Source organism: Acomys minous (assembly GCF_964271855.1).
Source record: "Acomys minous genome assembly, chromosome: 2".
In the NCBI taxonomy this organism is placed as follows: domain Eukaryota; kingdom Metazoa; phylum Chordata; class Mammalia; order Rodentia; family Muridae; genus Acomys; species Acomys minous.
Window position 1 is genome coordinate 36,759,202 of NC_140484.1, and position 18,447 is coordinate 36,777,648.

The window sequence follows — 18,447 nt, forward strand, 5'->3', positions numbered from 1 at the left end:
ATGAATTTCAACAATTGGAAATGTAACGGCCTCTACAGTCAAGGCGTGAACACTCTCATCTCCCTACTGTTCTCTTACGCTTTCTATGCAGTTGCCTTAGGCCTGGCTGCAAACACCTATTGACTCGCTTTCTGCCCCTAAAGATTAATATCCCCTCACATAGAAGTTCTACCATATGGGCTCATCTCATGTGTAGGCTTTTGTGTCAGGCTCTTTTTCTCCTTCAGAATAATGTGTTTGAGATCATTCTTATTCTGGTTTGCTATTCTGTTGTTGTGACAGAAACACTCCCACCAGAAGTAACTTGGGGATTTATTTCAGCTTACACTTCCAGTTGATAGTCTAATGTTGAGGAAAGTCAGGACCCGGAATCGAAGCAAAAGCCATAGAGGGAGGTTGCTTGCTGTTTCACTCAGTGGCTCACACTAGATTTCTTACACATCCCAGGTCCTCCTGCGTAGGAATGGTGCTGCCCACAGTGGGTTTGATCCTCCCACACCAACCATCAGTCAAGACACTCTCTCACAGACAGCTCCTCACTTCAGAGTCCCTCTTCCCAGCTGACTCTGGATCGCTTAAAACTGACAATAAAAACTAATGAATACAATCTTTCTATCTATAGGTTTTTAAAAAATTAAATTTAAAACACCGAATTTTTTTTTTCTCTAGTAGGAAGTAATTGCTAAATTGCTCAGAAAAACAAGCAGTTGAAGGAGGTTCCTCTGGCCCAAGAAGTCTACCATGTTGGCCAGGAAAGGGAGGTCTGATAATTATATCAGGTTAGCACAGATGTAGTTTAAGAAAAGAAGAACATGTGCATTCATTTCTGAGCTCTGGGATCCTGGGAAGACAGGGAGATGAAGCCGCTGTGAGTGATAGCATGTATTACAGAGGATGACAGCACTATTTGCTCAGTTCTGTTATGAGCTCAGCAAAATGTGACAGTTCTGAGAAATATAAATATATAGTGCTCTATTTATATGTGTGTTTGTCTCAGGAGACTTGGCAGGGAGTGGCAGGAAGGGTTTCCTGAAGATAGAGTGGGTGGAGCTAACTGGGCAAGGTGAAGCCTGCCCAAGGCTTGTCGGTGACTAGTGATAAACACACATGACAGGAATTAATATCAATTGAACATTTAAGTTCTATGTCAGGTCCCTTGCCTGGCTCCTTACACACACAGTTTAATTCAACATGAATTCACATGCTATATAGCAATTGATTCTTGCATCCTTTTGCAGTCTTCATGCATGCCATGCTTGCCTGCTGTTGAGCTCACTGCAGCCTGCATAGGTCTCTGATGGAGCACAGTCTTCAGGCTACTAGGAGCATTCTGCATTTTAGACAGGACAGGAAAAAAAAAAGATGTTTATGACTTTACCTGTTACAGATAGACCCAGGGAAGCAAATAACCTCAGCTCCCTCGCGGGAGACTCAACGTAGCTGCTTCTACTAGCCTCTCTAGGACACTTTGATTCTCAACCTTGAATGGCCCATTTCCATTTCTAGTCCCCTCTCTCCAGATTTTTCTCCGGCTTTCTTCAGGGATATGGCCTGTCTCATAAGTTGCTTTCCTGTGTCCTCACCTTAGAGTTTGTTTCTGGCCATGACCCTGTTGGCAGAGTCCCTTTACAGAGAAGGAGACCACACCCACACATCCCCATCCAACTCCTGCTCATCCTTGATCTGAGCTTCACTCTCTTGGGCTGACTCTTTCTATAGCCCTTTCCCACAGCCTAGGTCATGTGGTCTGCCTTATTTTCTCACAGCCATTCATCGTTATGTACCACCTTACCGTGTTTGCAATGACCCACAGGATGTCCCAGTTAACAACAATCCTCCCCAAACCGTATGGCTGGCTCCAGGATGTGAAGGGCCCTGTCTACTTTGCCCTTAGCTGTACCTCCAGCACCCTGCCAAGGCTTCATGAACATAGTAATGGCTCAGTAAATATTTACCAGATGAGCAAATGAATTGAGGTTCATTCTCTTTCCTCACAGGTGCTCACTCACCTGCTGGGTAGGTTTTTTTTTTTTTTTTAAGCCTCTGTAAGAACTGTGCCAGGAATGCATAAAACATAGGCCCCCGTGAGTGACATGAGTCTGTCGCCCACCGCCATCCTTCAGGGTAGATAGAGAAGAACCATATTCAGGTCAAGATGACAGAATTGCTCCAGGGGACCAAAGTTTAGTGCCAAGCATAGAATTGAATGTAGAAGCAGGAGAAAATTAGGAGAAATCTGAACATTTGAATAACTTTCTGAACTCACTCACATTCTGAGTAAGTCTTCTATCTCACTGCTTTCCCACCAAAGGGCACTGTAGTCTCATGTTCTCATTGGGAGTTGTTACGTATCTATACTGCCATGGTAATTTCCCATCTATAAAATTTACAAACTGCATCAGAGGCGTCTGTGGAGAAGGGTTCTGTGGATGTTTTTAAGATCATCGAGATGCATGCTGACCATGCTGACTGAGAGGCTTCCCAGAACACACACTCTCCACAGCAGGATATTTTAGTTCTGATCAACGTGGATGAATCTTCCCACTTGACAGCTACATATAAGTCAAGAAGTCACCAGCTCCCTGCTGCTGTTCGCTGCTGTCTCTGGCAAGCGTTTCTCTGCCAGGATGCGGGGCCTGAAGGATCTTGGCACATGCAGGCGTTGGTGCTTAGCAGCAAAGTAAATATTGGCATGTTGTATGGGCGAGGTGGATATAACTTCTGATGTCCTTAGGGGAAGCTTGTCTCTTAGAGCCATCGCTTTGTATTTTACTTTTGTTTACCGATGGACTGATAAGAAATCAGTGATGCCAGGCTCACACCTTTAATCCCAGCACTTTGGTGGCAGAGGCAGGCAGATTGCTGTGAGTTCGAGGCCAGCTTGGTCTACAAAGTGAGTCCAGGACAGCCAAGGCTACACAGAGAAACCCTGTCTCGAGAACAAAAACAAAAACAACAACAAAACCAGGCTGATGCCAGGCAGTTGGTGACACATGCCTTTAATCTCATCACCTGGGAGGTAGAAGCAGGCTGATCTCTGAATTCAAGACCAGCCTGGTCCACAGAGCGAGTTCCGGGACAGCCAGGTCTACACAGAAAAACCCTATCTTGAAAAACAAAAACAACCAAAACAAAACACAACCAGCAAGCAGGCTGAACAGGACATAGGGGACCAAGTCCTCCCGTGAGCAGCATTGCTCTATGGGCTCTGCCCCAGATCCTACCTCCAGTTTTTTGCCTGAGTTTCTGCCCTGACTTGCTCTCATTGTGGAGTACAAACTGTAAGATGAGACACACCTTTTCCTCCAAAGTTGCTTTTGGCCATGGCGTTTATGACAGCAATGGAAACCTAACTAAGGCATTCAGTGAATGCTATATTCATAACTTTGATGAAAGAGATTTGTTCCCACGAATCCTGATTGCTGCATTACCCCATGGAGCTGATCCTTCTGACGACTGTATCCTTCACATGTCTGCTCATCACATCAGTGCCTTTGCACGTATATCTTAGAGCCTGGATAGGAATGTGTTATTGTCATCCAACCCCAATGGGGTTGCTTTCTGCTTCTCATCATCCTCCTGATGAAGGACAGCCTCACTAATGCTTGTTCTCCTAGGAGAAGCCGTTTATTTATTTTTTTCTCCATAAACTCGAGTGCTCACATCTATTCACCAGAACTTGACTGGGCTCTCTAGGGGACGGCCTGCTCATTCCGTGGATCCACTTTGAAGCCAGAGTCAACACTTCACTGCAACCCACGTGCCCACTTGTGACCTCATGTCACCCCCCAAAACATCTCAGGCATGAAGGCTTTGTTGAGGGCTTCTACTGAACACCAGGAAACCAAACTTAAGTCCCCAAGCCAAGAGCCTTGTCTCCTGTTGCCTGCTGTTGCCCTGTTTCCTCCAAGTAGCTGCTAGCTAGCCACTGGATGCAGCCTCTTCCTCCTCCCTGGATTCCTCACCACCACTTAGAATTTTAGTCCCCTCAACCTGTCTTCATTATCTTGGTTCATTGAAGTTTTAGTTTCTGTTCGCAGAAGTATCTCCTGAGATCAATCCCTCTTAGCTAGCAAGGGCAGTGGTGGCATGCACATTTAATCCTCTGCATTTGGGAGGCAGAGGCAGAGGTAGAGGCAGGTAGGGTTAGCCTGGCCTACAGAGCAAACTCCAGGATGAGCAGGGGCTATGCAAAAACCCATTTCAATAATTACACATTTATTGTCTTGCTAGAGGTTAGAGTGAAATGTAAGGGCAGAATTTGTGTCTTATATAGCTTTTTTTGTTTGTTTGTTTTGTTTTGTTTTGTTTTGTTTCCCTGCCTTAGTTGGCTTGTGGTGGGTTTGGACTACTCCAATCCCTTGATGTTATGTGTCCTTGATTTGTTTTGGATGTCAGTGGGAGCAGGGCCATCATGAGCTCTTCTCAGGAAGATGCTATGGGAGGAAGAGGAGCTAAGAGCTGGTGAGTAACTGGCCATGTTTTCTTTCTCAAATGATGACTGACAGCAGCGCTTAAAAGACCTGACAACTTTCCATCAGCCAAGACCCTTGAGTAAAACCCCCAAAAGGGCACAGGGCAGAATCAGAAAATAAGCTTCACTAGGTGAAGCCACTGGAGTTCAGAAGTTGTCTCTGCAGCATCACTGCCATGCAGATAGGAGCTCCTGAAGGTCGGCACTTATAGACCAGCCACTCCAGCAGCTCACAGACATTCAGAAAGTTCCGGTTAATGACATCAACTGGGATAAGATGAGCTATGAGGCTGGAGAGTGGAACTTAGAGGCTGGAGGGTGGAACTTAGTATCAGAACTGAAAGTTGTGATGCAAGTCTGAATAACCAAAGGAAACAGACAACATGGCTCTAGTACACTCTGAGAGTCTAGTACGTAAGATCTCCAAATCTTGGTTTCTTCATCTACAACAGCAATGCTACCACCACTTACCACATGGGGTTCTCGTGCAAATTAAATGAGAGGACACATTTAAAGCTCCTACCATATGGTAAGTATTCATCAGCAAAGTTCATGACCTTAGGTTTTCCTTCCCAAAAGATGTTTGTGGACATACCACCTCCTTCCCCCCTCCCCCCCCCAAAAAAAGATCTGTGTGGGTTGTTGTGACCTCTTGCTGTATCCTCAGAGAACTCCTTCCCGTCATGGACTCCCTCTGAGATCTCCGTTACTTGCCTCTGAATTTATGTAGCTCAATTTACCTATTAGGTCCTGCTTTTACTGCTCTAGGCATACTCTGGTCTTTCTCGGAAATCCCCTCTGTAACAGGCTGCTTCGGGTAGCAGTCTGTGGCAGAGGACGTCCACTGGAGAGATGAGAGTGCTTGAGACGATTTCTTTGCTGCTAATATTGTAAACAGTGTCCTCGGTGAGATGGTGGAGAGCCCAGGTAGTGAGGTGAGCTCGTCTCCATAGGAAGAAAGGACTTAGATGGCTCAGTGGCTGGTTCCAAGGAAGCTCTACTTGGGCTTTGACTCAAATGGCCTGGGATTGGCTTCTCTCTTGAACTCTAGGATGACATTGGTAGTGGAAGGGAAGTCTATGAAATTATCCTTAGTGATGCAATACTTGGGCAGCCATTTGGGACTTGGTGGAGTGGCCTTAAGGTTTGTTATTGGAGGTGGGGGGGTGCTGGGTGTTAGAAAACCTTGTGGCAGGGTCTTGCTATGTGGCTTGGTGGTTTGAATGAGGAATGTCCCCCATAGTCTCAGACATTTGAACTCATCATCTCCAGTGGATGGTGCTGTTTGGGAAGATTAACGAGATGTGGCCTTGAAGGATGTATGTCACTCTAGGCAGGCTTTGAGAGTTTAAATATCCAATCCATAGAGTCTGTGCTCTCTGTTTGGTGCTCGTGGTTCAAGATATGAGAGCTTATCTTTTTGCTCCAAGTGCCATGCTTGCTGCTGGCTTTCTACCACGAGGGACTTTTATCTCTCTGGAACCATCCACTCAGACAAACTCTTTCTTTTTAGAGTAGTCTTGGTTATGGTGTTTCATCATAGTAACAAACAAGCAACTAGTTCAGTAGCCCTGGCTGACCTTGAACTTGTAATGTTCTTTCCTCAGCCTTGCAACTGTTGGGATTACAGGTGCGAGCCACCATGCCTGGAAAGGCTTGCGAGTCTTTACTGGTTTACAGATGGGTACACTGTCCGTAACTGAGTCCTGGAGGCTGTCTTTCTCCTACCTCCCCATGTAGTGGTAGTGTGATGTGGTGGTGTGTCCAGTCCCTAGAGGTGTCATGTAACTTAATTTTTCCAGTCTTGGTAGGAGCTCTGGTCCTGAAGCCAGAAAGGGTGCTTACATTCTCCAAGTACAATCCCAAGAATGCCCTGTCTTAGGCCTGTCCCAGCTCAGCCCCTGCTCCCCAGCATGCCAAGCACCTCCTTTGTCTCTGGAATGGGCTGCTTCTGCCTTAGAAATCAATCTTGGACATCTGAGAAACTAGGCTGAGCATAACAACTAGGCCTACTTTGAGGAAGCATTTGATTCCTGCCTCAGCCACTTGGAAGGAGAGGACGCTTCTCCAGGACGAGGCTCAGCTGTCCTGGAGCCTAGTGCCTGGCACAAAGCGTGGCGGCAGGTGAGGCAGCGCAACAGCCTCTCACTAAGTCAACACACTGTGAAAACATGTGGACGAGAGAACAGTTTAGAGGACACAGTTGTGGATGTTCTTAATCAGCACCCAAGAAACAGCTTTCACTGACCCACACTTAACATTCATAATAACAATGGTTACTATTTACTTAATGAGGCACATTCTGTTTCCTTTAACCGCATAGGAGGCAAATTCAGCAAACAGGTGGCCTTTTCCCGGTTAATAACTGGAGCATTTGCAGTCAACGGCACAAAGTCTGAGAAACTTGCCTCATGTCTCCGGGACAGTAAATCAGGATGTAAAGCCACACTGCACAGAACATTCTTTGTTCTTCTCCCTAGCCAGCTCTCTCTTTTTCCTGCAATGGGCCAGGACCGGGTTACCTTGAATGGAGGCATAGCGAGGCCCAGCCCGTAACCTCCGCGGGGAGGTGTGGGCATTTTGTGTTACCCTTTCCTTTGGCAGCAGGCGTGCATTCAACTGGGAAGGTTCCCGGGAGTAGGCAGTGCCTGCTGCCGGCTGAGCTTTTCCTTCAAAACACCCACCTGAGTTCGGGACCTTTTCTTAGCTCAGTCAGTCTGCTGCCCTCTCCTCCCTGCCACCCCGCCCCCACCCTGTGGCCACACAGCTCTCCCCTGCTCCTCTTCCTTTCTGTTGCCCCCCCAGGTTCTCCACTTTGCCTGTCGGGCTTCCATTTTGCTAGAAAAATCTTGTTTCGGGTACGATTTTATGACCAGGCCCTTGCACGAAGTCTGCACTGGATAAATATGCATTGATTTGTTCGCTAAATTCTAGACAAAAGGTGAAAAGGCTTTGGATCCAGGAGACGGAAAAGTTGGGGGCGCGGGTGCAGTGTGGGGCTCAGGCAATGATCTTGACTTTCCTTTGCTCTTCTCTTTCCCTGCCCAACCCCCCCTCACCCCCTCCGACGCCTTTTAGCACAGGCTCGGTCTCAGCGTAGCATATTTAGTATTACTTCTGTCATCTGAGCACAGAAATATCCAAACGGATTGCAAAGCTCTGATCGATGCCAAAGCAGAAGTGTGCACACAGGGGCTCGTTCCTTGGAAGTGCTTCAGTTGTGATTAAACTCCAAAGACAAATATGCTTACAGCTCCCCTGACCCTCCAGCGAGAAATAGCAGAATTGAACCACAAGGACCAGAAAGGCCTCTTTGGAGTGCCGGGTGCGCGCGCGCGCGCGCGCGTGTGTGTGTGTGTGTGTGTGTGAGTGCGCGCGCGCGCCCACTTTTGCGGTCACTATCCACAGATGGCTTCTGAACCCGCACGTTCAAACGCCGGGCTGGGCTGGTGGGGGGCGTGGCGGTGCCTGCTGCCTGCTGCCGCGCGGCTGCTGCTGCGGCTGAGATCATTCTGTTGATCTTGTTTTACACAGCGCAGCCCGGCACAGGCTGAGTACAGAATGTTCTCTTCTGTGAACCAAGCTTGAACTCTTCCAGCCCACTTTGTTTGAGGAACCACACAGACACAGAGGGAAAAGACAGCGCAGATAACCCCCCAAATCGCTGAAATCATGGTGTTCTTTGGGATTTGGGCTTAGGCTGTTTGTTTTTTCACTGCCTAAAGTGAAAAAAAAAAAAAAAGATTTCCCCCACCCCCACCCCCCAACCTTACTTTCCCAGAAGAATGAAATGCCTGCACCGTCCTTCCTCTTAGACAGGACTTGGCACCAACTTTGGAAATTAACAAGTCTGTCACTGTCTCTCTTCAATTTCTTTTTCTCCTCTTAGGCATCCAAGAAGCAACAACAACGAAAGCTGATTTCCTATAAAGGAAAGATGAGGTCCCTGGTGCTTGTGACTTCTCCCTCGGTTGTTGATGCTGTCACAATGTTATAAATTGTGTTCTCAGACTTGTTGCTATGGCTGGAGGGATGCGGGTGATGGGGAAGCCTTTGGGCCCGGTGGCCTCTGCACAAATGAGCCATGAGGAGAGCTGTGAATGCTTAGGATAGGTGGCTCGCTGCTCCTCTAGGGAACTGTCTTCGCCTTGTTTCAGGGTTAGGTGTGCAGTTGGAGGACATGAATGGTGTGCAGGCTGGAGGGTGATCTCGGGGTGATCCTTCTGTAAGTTACACAGTGAGGTTTAGTGTAGTGGTTCTCTCCAACTCGTCAATCATAACAACAACAGTAATAGTAAAACTGAAGAGATCAGATTCTTCTCTGTTACCTAAGCTGCTGAAACTTCCACCCTCACGTAGTCCGCCCTTCTCATGCGACCAGGTAGCTGTGATTATAGGTGCATAGTGACATTCCAGGCACCTGCTGCTGATGATAATAACACCAATAATGACAGCAATTGTTATTGATTTTATTGTTTATCGAGACAGGGTTTTACTATGAAGCTGAGGCTAGCCTTTTTGGTCTGAGATTCTTCTGCCTCAGCCTCCTGAGTGTGAGGATTGCGGGCATGTACCACTGCACCTTACCACAATAATGAGTATTTTTAATAGCAGTAGATTCCTCTCTTTGCACTTGCATTTACCAAAAAATAAAAATAAGAAAACAAAAACGGGCAAGTCATGATGTGGGTTTGAATTTTCATTTTCGTTTGAGAGCTTGTATTATAGTGGGCAAATCATGTTCCAGGCTCATTGGTAAAGGGTCATAGATTTGTTGTATATATTGGCTGAATTATTTATGACAATCTTGTTACTGTATCAATGACACAAATTCTTCTCTTGAATTCACAGTTCTGTCACCTCCTGGTTAGGGGCTTCTATAGTCTGGCTTTTGTTCATAATTGGCAAGGACAGTCTATTGGTTTTAAGATATCTCTGTCTGTCTGTCTCATGAGTGTGTTAATCATCTAGCTGGCCCTTGGTTGGTTGGTTGGTTTTGATACAGAACGTCACTGTGCAACCTTGGCTGTCCTCGAACTGGATGTGTAGACCAGGCAGACCTTGACCTCACAGAAGTTGACCGCCTGTGCCTCCAGAGTGCTGGGAATAAAGGTGTGTGCCACCACAACTGCCCTACTTATTTATTTACTTATTAACACAAGATTTTTACCACATATGTAGCCCAGGCTTGCTGCTGACTTGAGATCCCCCTGTTTCAGGCTTGAAGAGCTGAGATTGCAGGTGTTTGCTATCACACCTCACCATGAGGGAGATGTCTGCATGAATATCTTTGCTTCTGAGATGGTTTCAGCTCCAAGAGATTCTCTGATAATATGCTTTTTTAAAAAAAGATTTGTTTATTTATTACATATGCAGTACACATTAGATCACATTATATATGATTGTGAGTCACCATGTGATTGCTGGGAATTGAGCTCAGGACCTCTAGAAGAGCAGTCAGAGCTCTTAACTGCTGAGCCATCTCTCCAGCCACCAATATGCTTTTAAAAAAAGTTCCATGTCACAATACTATCAGAATATTGGCTAAATAGTTGATTTATTTTATAATTTTTTTCTTTGACACAGGATTTCTCTGTGTAGCCTTGACTATCCTGGACTCGTTTTGTAGATCAGGCTGGCCTCGAACTCACAGTGATCTGCCTGCCTCTGCCTCCCAAGTGCTGGGATTGCAGACATATGCCACCACCGTCTGGCTTTTTATTTTATAATTTTCTATTGAGCCGGGCACAATGGTGCACACCTGAAATCCCAGCACTTGAGGAGGCAGAGGCAGACAGATCTCTGTGAGTTCGAAGCCAGTCTGATCTACAAAGCAAGTCCATGACAGCCAAGGCTACACAGAGAAACCTTCTCTCAAAAAACTAAACCAAACCAAACCAAACCAAACCAAACCCAACCAAACCAAACCAAAAAGCCCAACACTCTCCTCAAAAGTCTTCAATTGAACACTGGCTGTATCTAAATTAGTGATGCGGGTTTAAGAATTGCAAGATAAGCAAGGCATGTTCACTGTCTTAAAAGGCCCCATCGTTCAATGGGAGAAGGAGAAACACACATGCTATAGAACACACACACATTTATACGCCTGAGGACATTGACATCCCCTCAGAGGAAGCAAAAGACTGTGTTGGTAGAAGATGTCAGGAACCACGAGAAGGGTCCCATTTGAGGAAGTTGAGGCAATTGCTGATGCTGAAAGGAAGAAGTTATGAGAACAGGCGGTACTTGTGGTGAAAAGAATCGCCTGATCAAGGGATCATTCAGGAAGTGGTACGTAGTTCTGGTGCTGGTGTGTGCAGGAAAATGTTAAAAAAAAAAAAAGATTTCATGTAGATCAGGAATATTCATGTCTCCATCTTGTGCCTTTACCAACTTTTCCTGCTAAGTTTGTATAAACCCCTGCAGAGTCCCTAACAGTGTTCTAAGCAGTCATGAGGAATTGGTTGAGACTGGCACTTGAGGTGACTCATTGTCAGTCCTGGCTTGAGTCTCTTTCCCCATGTGTTGTTGGTGTTGTTTTCCTTTTCCTTCTGCCAAGGTCCCATGAGCCCTAGGGTGGCCTTTAATTGCAGATGCAGCTGAAGACGATCTCGAACTCCTGAAAACTCTGCCTCCCACTCCCAGCTGCTGAGATTGAAGGCATGCACCACCACATCTGGTTTATGTAGTGCTACCACTTGCACCCAGGGCTTCATGCTTGCTAGGCAAGCACACATAGTTCCCTTCTTCTTCTTCTTCTTCTTCTTCTTCTTCTTCTTCTTCTTCTTCTTCTTCTTCTTCTTCTTCTTCTTCTTCTTCTTCTTCTTCTTCTTCCCCTCACCCACCAACAAGATCTCATTATGCATCCCTGGCTGGCCTGGATCTTGACATGTAGAGCAGGTTGGCCCTGTACTCATGGAAATCCACCTGCTTCAGCTTCCCAATGCTTGGATTAAAGGCTTGTGCTACCATGCCTGCTATCATCTTGTTTGACGATTTTGAAGCCTTTTTGAGCCAGTCACATAGCTCAGCATGAGTCTTTGTGAGGTAGCCCATGGTTTTGGGAAAGGTGAAAACCTCGAACCAAGATATGAAGAAAGACAATGTTCCTCGTACCGACCAGGGAAGTGTGGGGCACATTGGAGCAATCATGTAATAAGGTAGATAGCCATGGCAGAGCCAGAAAAGAGCCGTGGGCAGGTTTTCTTACCACAGTCACTGAGTCAGTCTCTCCTGGCCTGAGTGCTGCTGTCTGCCTGGCTTCTGGTTTTATCTCACAGATGGCAATAGGGAGAGCCTTAATTCATTTTCTTATTTAGGCATATAGTATATAGCCTAGGCTGGCCTCTAGCTTGGGATCTTCTTGCTTCCGGCTCCAGAATGCTGAGTTTACCAGTGTTTCCCATAAACCTGGCTAACAAGGAGATTTCGACAAGAATACCCTTACTTCTTTTTTTATTAATACTTTTATTTTATTACACATGTATAAAACAAACTACATACAGCAGGGAGAACCATGTGACAATCATGAGAATAATGAGTTCTAGACATGTTACATTCATAGTGACTTGGCCATCTGCATTTTTCCCATTTGAAGTAAGTGTCTTTCCTGTCTTGTTGGGTCTAAATTTCCAAGTGAAATTCAATATCTATCCTATTTCAACTCTAATAGCTTAACTTCTTTAACTTAATCTAAGATGATCTTGTCCCCTATTCAGCTAAGCTTGGTGGTAAAACTATACTATCTTGTCTTCAATGCCCCTCAGAGACTTGAGGAGGAATAAAACTTACAATCCTGAGTGAACCAGCAGTGTGGGTTAGCAGCTTCCAAAATGTACAAATTGACTTAAGACAGTTTACTGCCTGACCAGTCACCCAATACACTTGCAACAAAGACATTTATGCAACTATGTTCATAGCAGCCTTATTTGTAATAGCCAGAACCTGGAAACAACCAAGATGTCCCTCAGTTGAAGAGTGGATAAAAAAACAAACAAACAAACAAAACTGTGGTACATCTACACAATGGAATACTATTCAACTATTAAGAACAAGGAAATCTTGAGTTTTGCTGGCAAATGGATGGAATTAGAAATGATTATCCTTACTTCTGAGGTTTGTTTCAGTTCCAAGAGATTCTCTATGATAATATTATTTTTGAAAAGTCACATGTCAGCACACCGTCAGCATATTGGGACCAATGCAAGGAGCACAGGATGAGGACTTTGACCTTCCTTTCCTTTGATGAGGAACAGACGATGTACGGAGCTTTACACAGGCTCAATTGGAGGGGTCTACGGACCTCCCCAGAGGAAAGTCTGCTTGTGATTTCAAGATATGGACCTGGAGTTAAGAGTTCCAGCAACTCAGATTCAGCCACATTGAGAAATCAAGACAAGGCTGAGTCATAAATGCTGGGAGGAGAGCCATATACACCATATATAAGAAGGAAAAGAAAGGCAATGTTTGACTTTGAGAGGTGCTGGTATTTAATGAACACCCAAGAAGAAAAGCTAAGAAATAGTGTGTTTCCTCCTGTACATTTGCATTATATTTTATTTTATGTGTATGAGTGTTTTGTCTGCATATATGTTTGCATACTATATGGAAACTGAACCCTGTCCCTGTAGAAGAGCAGGCAGCTGTGGCTCTTAACGGCTAAGCCATCTCTCCAGCTTCTCCTTCCTTATTCATGTAGCCCAGGCTGGCCTTGAACTCATTATGTAGGCAAGAATGACCCTGAGCTCCTGACTACTGATCCTCTTGCTTCTTCCTGAGATGATAGGCTTTTACTACTACACTTGACTGTAGTTCCGGTTCTGGGCTGCTGGTGAGCACAGCGCTAGGGGTATGCCTTTCTCCGATGGAAGTCTGAGCCCTTCTGGGCGCAAAGGGTGAATCATGGAATCAAAGGTTCTGCATCCCCCAGGAACATTGGTCTCTGGGCAGGGAAAGATGAAACACACAGGACTGGATCCGCGCTTCACAAGGTATCCTGTTTAGCCGGAAGTGCGGGAGAAAAGATTTTTCTCAGCAATAAGTATTACTGCTCTTTTAAACTAGCCATCCCTAGCAGCAGAAGGTTTACAGTTGTTTTTATAAAGCCGCATAGCAGCAAAAGGTGCAGGTGAATGCCTGTGCTTGATGGGGTTACAGACGGAATGCAGGATCTGAGACAGACCTAGGCAGGGAGAGAACACCCTGCCTGACTCCCACAAATCAGACAGCAGGTTTGTGAAGAGTCAGCGGCTTGCCCCTAGTAGATGGGCACTGCTGTGAGCAGAGCAGTGAAAGATGGTGGCAGAGATCTGGGCTGACTCTTGGACTGCTGCTTATGAGCACTGAGCTCGGAGGCGGTCACACAGCCTTCTGCATCAGCCGAGGTTGTTCCGCTGAGACTGCTTGACTGGCAGTGAGGACCTGGGGTCCAGCGGTGAATTCTCTAGGGAGGAAGGGAGCTGTTCTTTCCCCAGAATGAACAGCAAGTCTCAGACGGTCATTGATGAAGTAGATGGTTGGCCCCTTTATTTCATGTGAACTAGGGATTTATAAACCTTGGGGAGTGGGAGGGGTTTTAAGGATGGATGTGTGCCATTGGCTGGGACGAGAATGCTGGCAATGCTGTATTTGCACGGGGAAAGATATCAGGAGATAAGCTCATGTGACTGACCACCAACTTGAGAGACCAACTGTAATCTTGGGACTGTATCACATGCTCCTGAGTCAGGCATGCAAAACAGGGAGAGAGCTTTGTCTCATGCCTTCCATTCTCAGGATGAGGTTTTAAGTCTCAAATGTGAGATTTCTAGGATTTGATAATTCCATCTCAGCGGTTTCATGCCAATTCTCCTGGAGGTGTGGTCCATGAGGCCTATCCTTGGCAGTAATCCAGTTTGATCCATATAGGCTTTCGTACTGGCCCTCCATCTGGTCTGATTTGGTTTTTGTTTATTTGTTTTGTACAGACTGGTGCATTGCTTGGATGAGACCTGGTGGTGTCTGTCTGAGAAGTCAAGGAAATTGTTTTCTGCTGCACATCCTTGAAGGCTACACGAGTCAACCTCATGCTAGTTGGCCATGAACCACAGTGGGAGATTTTATATATATATATAGGACACACATACACCGCTACTTGTGTAATGAAAACAAAAGGCTTTGTGAAAGAGGAGCTACCTGATTCTTCTGCAATAATGATATTTTCTATTTTATGTCAGTAAACAAAGAAAACACTAAATTCGGTTCCACTAAGTTGCTGTCAAAACCACTGATGTTTTTCAGAGCTGTGGCTTGAAAGAGACTGGGTTAGGGGACTGTGTTTCCTGGCAATCCACTCTCCCTCTGGTGGTTGGAATTGCTCTGAGAGACCAGAAGACTGTAGTGTGAGCTTAACTGTAAGTGCAGTGTGGGAGGGTTTACCCCACTTCCTAGGCCTCTCTTATAAGGAGGGACTTTTAGTTTTTGGAGGGAGTCTGTGTGGACCCTATTAGCAGGGTTGCTAGATGTGCCTAGATACAAGTGATAGTAATAACACAGGTCACGCAGCTGTATATGATAAGGCTCAAGACATTCTAAGTGTTGGAGCATATGGCATTTTCCAACTGGAGTCACTCAACCTAGAAAGCCTATGCAAACATCCCCAGATCTGCAACACATCTGGTCCTTAGCCTCCCAGGTAAGGCCACTCAACCTGTAGTGGGTATTGAGTCTGGCACATCATATACATTATTAACACAATCTTTATAATCAAGCTCTAGGGGAAATTTTAAATATTACCTTCTTTTTACAGATGAAAAACACCAAAACTAGGGGAGAAATCTAGTGCACGGAGCCAAAACTGCCTGGGGATCCCTAGGGCACTCTGCAAAGCTATGAGCTATTTAGTCTCTGCCTGCCTCTTCTTAGACTAAGGTGCATTTCTAACACTCAACAGTGAAAAGCAAGGCCTGGCCAGAACATGGTCACAGCTGGCCCTGCTGCGGCCCAGACCGGTTTCATCAAACAGTTGAACTCCACAGCTGGCCAGAGGCAGAGATGAGCCCCAAATTGAAGTCCTCAAGGGCCAGCTGTGGGGAACTCTGTTATGTCTCAGTCTTGAAGTAAACGGAACTGTTTTCCAAGTACAGCTCAAGCTACTAAGTCCAAAACAGCTACCAGTTGCTTTCGGGCATTGTTCACAGAACACCTTTCTTGAACCTGACCCATTGCCTGAAAGAAAGAACCCTTCCTGTGCTGTTCTGCCCACAGCCCGCTGTCCTCAGCAAGGGGACCAGCAAATGCTTAGCTCAAACCCAGTCAGCTGAATGAAGGTACTCAACGGACATTCCTGGGAAGATGTTTTCAGTAGTTGCACTGGACCCCCAACCCCTCCTCATCCCTGTGCCTCTCCACAAGCCTTGGTCTTGTCCCACGGAACTCTTCCTAGCCCCTGTGACTGGAACCTCCTTCGGTTTACAAGTTTCTTGGATGCAAACACATATCTAACATGCTTTTAAGAAGCGAGACAGAAAACGAAGCAGGAAGAGAAAGAATATTGGAGGTGCAGCAGTGAATGGGCCACTGGGCTGAATGGAAGAGGCTGTCTGACATCACAGAGTCTACGCCTTCGTCACTTGGCAGCTTTCACCTGGCACCAGCTTTCTGGTGAGTTCCCCGTCCCTACTGTCTGTCTGTCCAGCCCACACTCAGGGGCTCCTCAAGGTTTGTCTTTCTGCAGCAGCGCTGCCGTTGTCATTCTCTGCTGTGCACTTGCTGCTGATACCGCAGTCTGCTTGCAGCCGCCATGTTTCCTTCTCACTCCAGGGCCTTCAGGATGCAGGTCTAGCTCATCAGATTGCACTTGCTCCACCTCTCCCTTATCTCTCCCACCGTCCCTCCCACCTGAAGCTCTGCCTGGCTAGTTTTCCCTTTGTGTCTGGATAGGTGGTACCTGTCTGATCTCAGTGCAGTGTCCACGTTATATCCCTGCCCAGAATGCATTTCTTCCTTCTCTATTCCTGCCCAATCTTAAAGCCAAAGGTCAGGTCTCACCTTCCTGCTGTGCTCGTCCCGCAACTCCTTTTAGCTCCCCATCTTTCTATAGATACATTGTCCATTTAGAAACAACACCCAGTGATGTGTAATGTCTAAGTGCTTCGTGTTTTAGGTCCTTGAATACATCCAACTGTCCTTCCATTTATCTATTTGAAATGGTTTTTCAAATTGTCTGTTACATTTCAGACACAGAAAATTCAATGACAACAAGACTAAGAATTGGTCCTATAACCCCAGAATCCACAGAGAGGTCTGCGGTGGTTTGAGTAATGAAGTTCCCCTATAGTCTTGGGTATTTGGATGCTCAGTGCTCACTTGGTGGTGCTGATTGGGGATGCTCAGGAAGTGTGGTCTTGTTGGAGGAGGGATATTATTGGGGGTGAGACTTGAGAGTTAAAACTCATGGAGAGCGGGGACTGACTCTGCCATGAACTCTGGTGCCCCATATTTGACCACATCCTCTTGGTTGGGGGGGGGGGCCTGATGGCACTCAAAGAAAGAATAAGCAGGCTACCAAGATGAGACTTGATAGCCTATGAGCATATACAGGGGAGAAGGTCCCCCTTGGTCATAGACCTAGGGTAGGGGAATAGGGTGAAAGCGGGAGGGAGGGAGGAACGGGAGGATGCAAGTGATGGGGTAACAATTGAGTTGTAATCTGAATAAATTAATTAAATAAAAAATGTTGCAGGGGAGTTAAAACTCATGCCATTTCTAATCATGCTCTCTATTTCTGCAACTCAGGATGTGAGCCCACAGCTACCTGCTCCTGCCACCATGTCTGCCACTTGCTGCCATGTCTGACTGACGTGATGGACTCTTAGCCCTTTGGAACTATGAGCTCAAATAAACCATTCATCCTAAAAGTTGTCATGGCATAGTAATTTATCACAGTAACATGTAAAACAGTAACTAATAGAGAAGCTGGTATTGCAGAAGGGGCTATTGATGTGACAGACCCAACCATGCTGCTTTTAGGAGGAATGTGGAAGACTAGAGGAGGGATTCAATGCTATAAGCAGGGTTTAGTGGGTCATCCCTGGAGGAGCTTGGAATACAGTTCTGAGAGCAATGCAGACTGTGGAGGGCCAGCTCCAGAGGCTTTAGAGAGGGAGCAATATTAGTACTTAGGCTCCGGACCACTCCTGTGATATTTTGGCAAAGAACCTGCTTATCTTCTGCTCTTGCCCTAAGAACTTTTTGGTCTGAGGCTGAGTTGATAAGTAATGAGTTAGTTCATTTAGCAGCAGAGGCAATTTCAAGACAGCACAGTATTGACTCTGTCCTGTGGCTATAAGTGATCGATCTTAAGCAGGTCTACAATGAAAAGGAGCATGTAGGGTAGGGAAAAAAATACAAAATTACAGTGTAAAGAATGCTGGGAAATGTAATGTTGCAGCCCAAACTTGTGCAGAAAGAGGTAAAGCAATTATGGAGATGTCTGATCTGTACTGGAATAGGCCACCTCCTACCTACCTAGCATCCAATGTGTACAAGAAAGCCGAAGGATTTACATTGCTATAAAGCAACAACAAACAAAATCTGATGGCTCATGAGGTTCAAGGAGGCCAGGATCCATCCCAAGGTTGTAGCCAAACTAGGCAGTGTGGTCCGCACTGTGCTTGTCTTAGTTACTTTTTTATTGTTGTGAGGATACCATGACCAAAGCAACTTGTGGAAGAAAGAGTTTATTGGGGGCTTACGGTTTCCAAGGGCCAATTCATAACCATCATATTGGGGACATGGCAGCAGGCAGGTAAAGTATTGAAACAGTAAGCTCATATTTTGAGGCAACAACCACGAGACAGAGCTAACTGGGAGTGACGTGGGTGTTTGAAATCCCAAAGCCTGCCACCAGTGACACACCTCCTCCAAGAAGGCCACACCTCCTACTCCTTCCCAAACAATTCCAACAATGGGATGGCATGGGGCACGTATTCAAC

General features: G+C 46.1%; 1 protein-coding gene across 1 annotated transcript in view; it reads left to right on the plus strand.

Annotated features, from left to right (window-relative positions):
• Window positions 1-4,403: 4,403 nt before the first annotated feature.
• Window positions 4,404-18,447, plus strand: part of LOC311579548 (uncharacterized protein) — a 50,220-nt gene continuing 36,176 nt past the window's right edge. The window contains exons 1-3 of the mRNA XM_084750233.1: window positions 4,404-5,003; window positions 14,440-15,146; window positions 15,261-16,114. The gene's annotated coding sequence lies outside the window, so the exon portion shown is untranslated. The remainder of the gene's footprint in view (window positions 5,004-14,439; window positions 15,147-15,260; window positions 16,115-18,447) is intronic.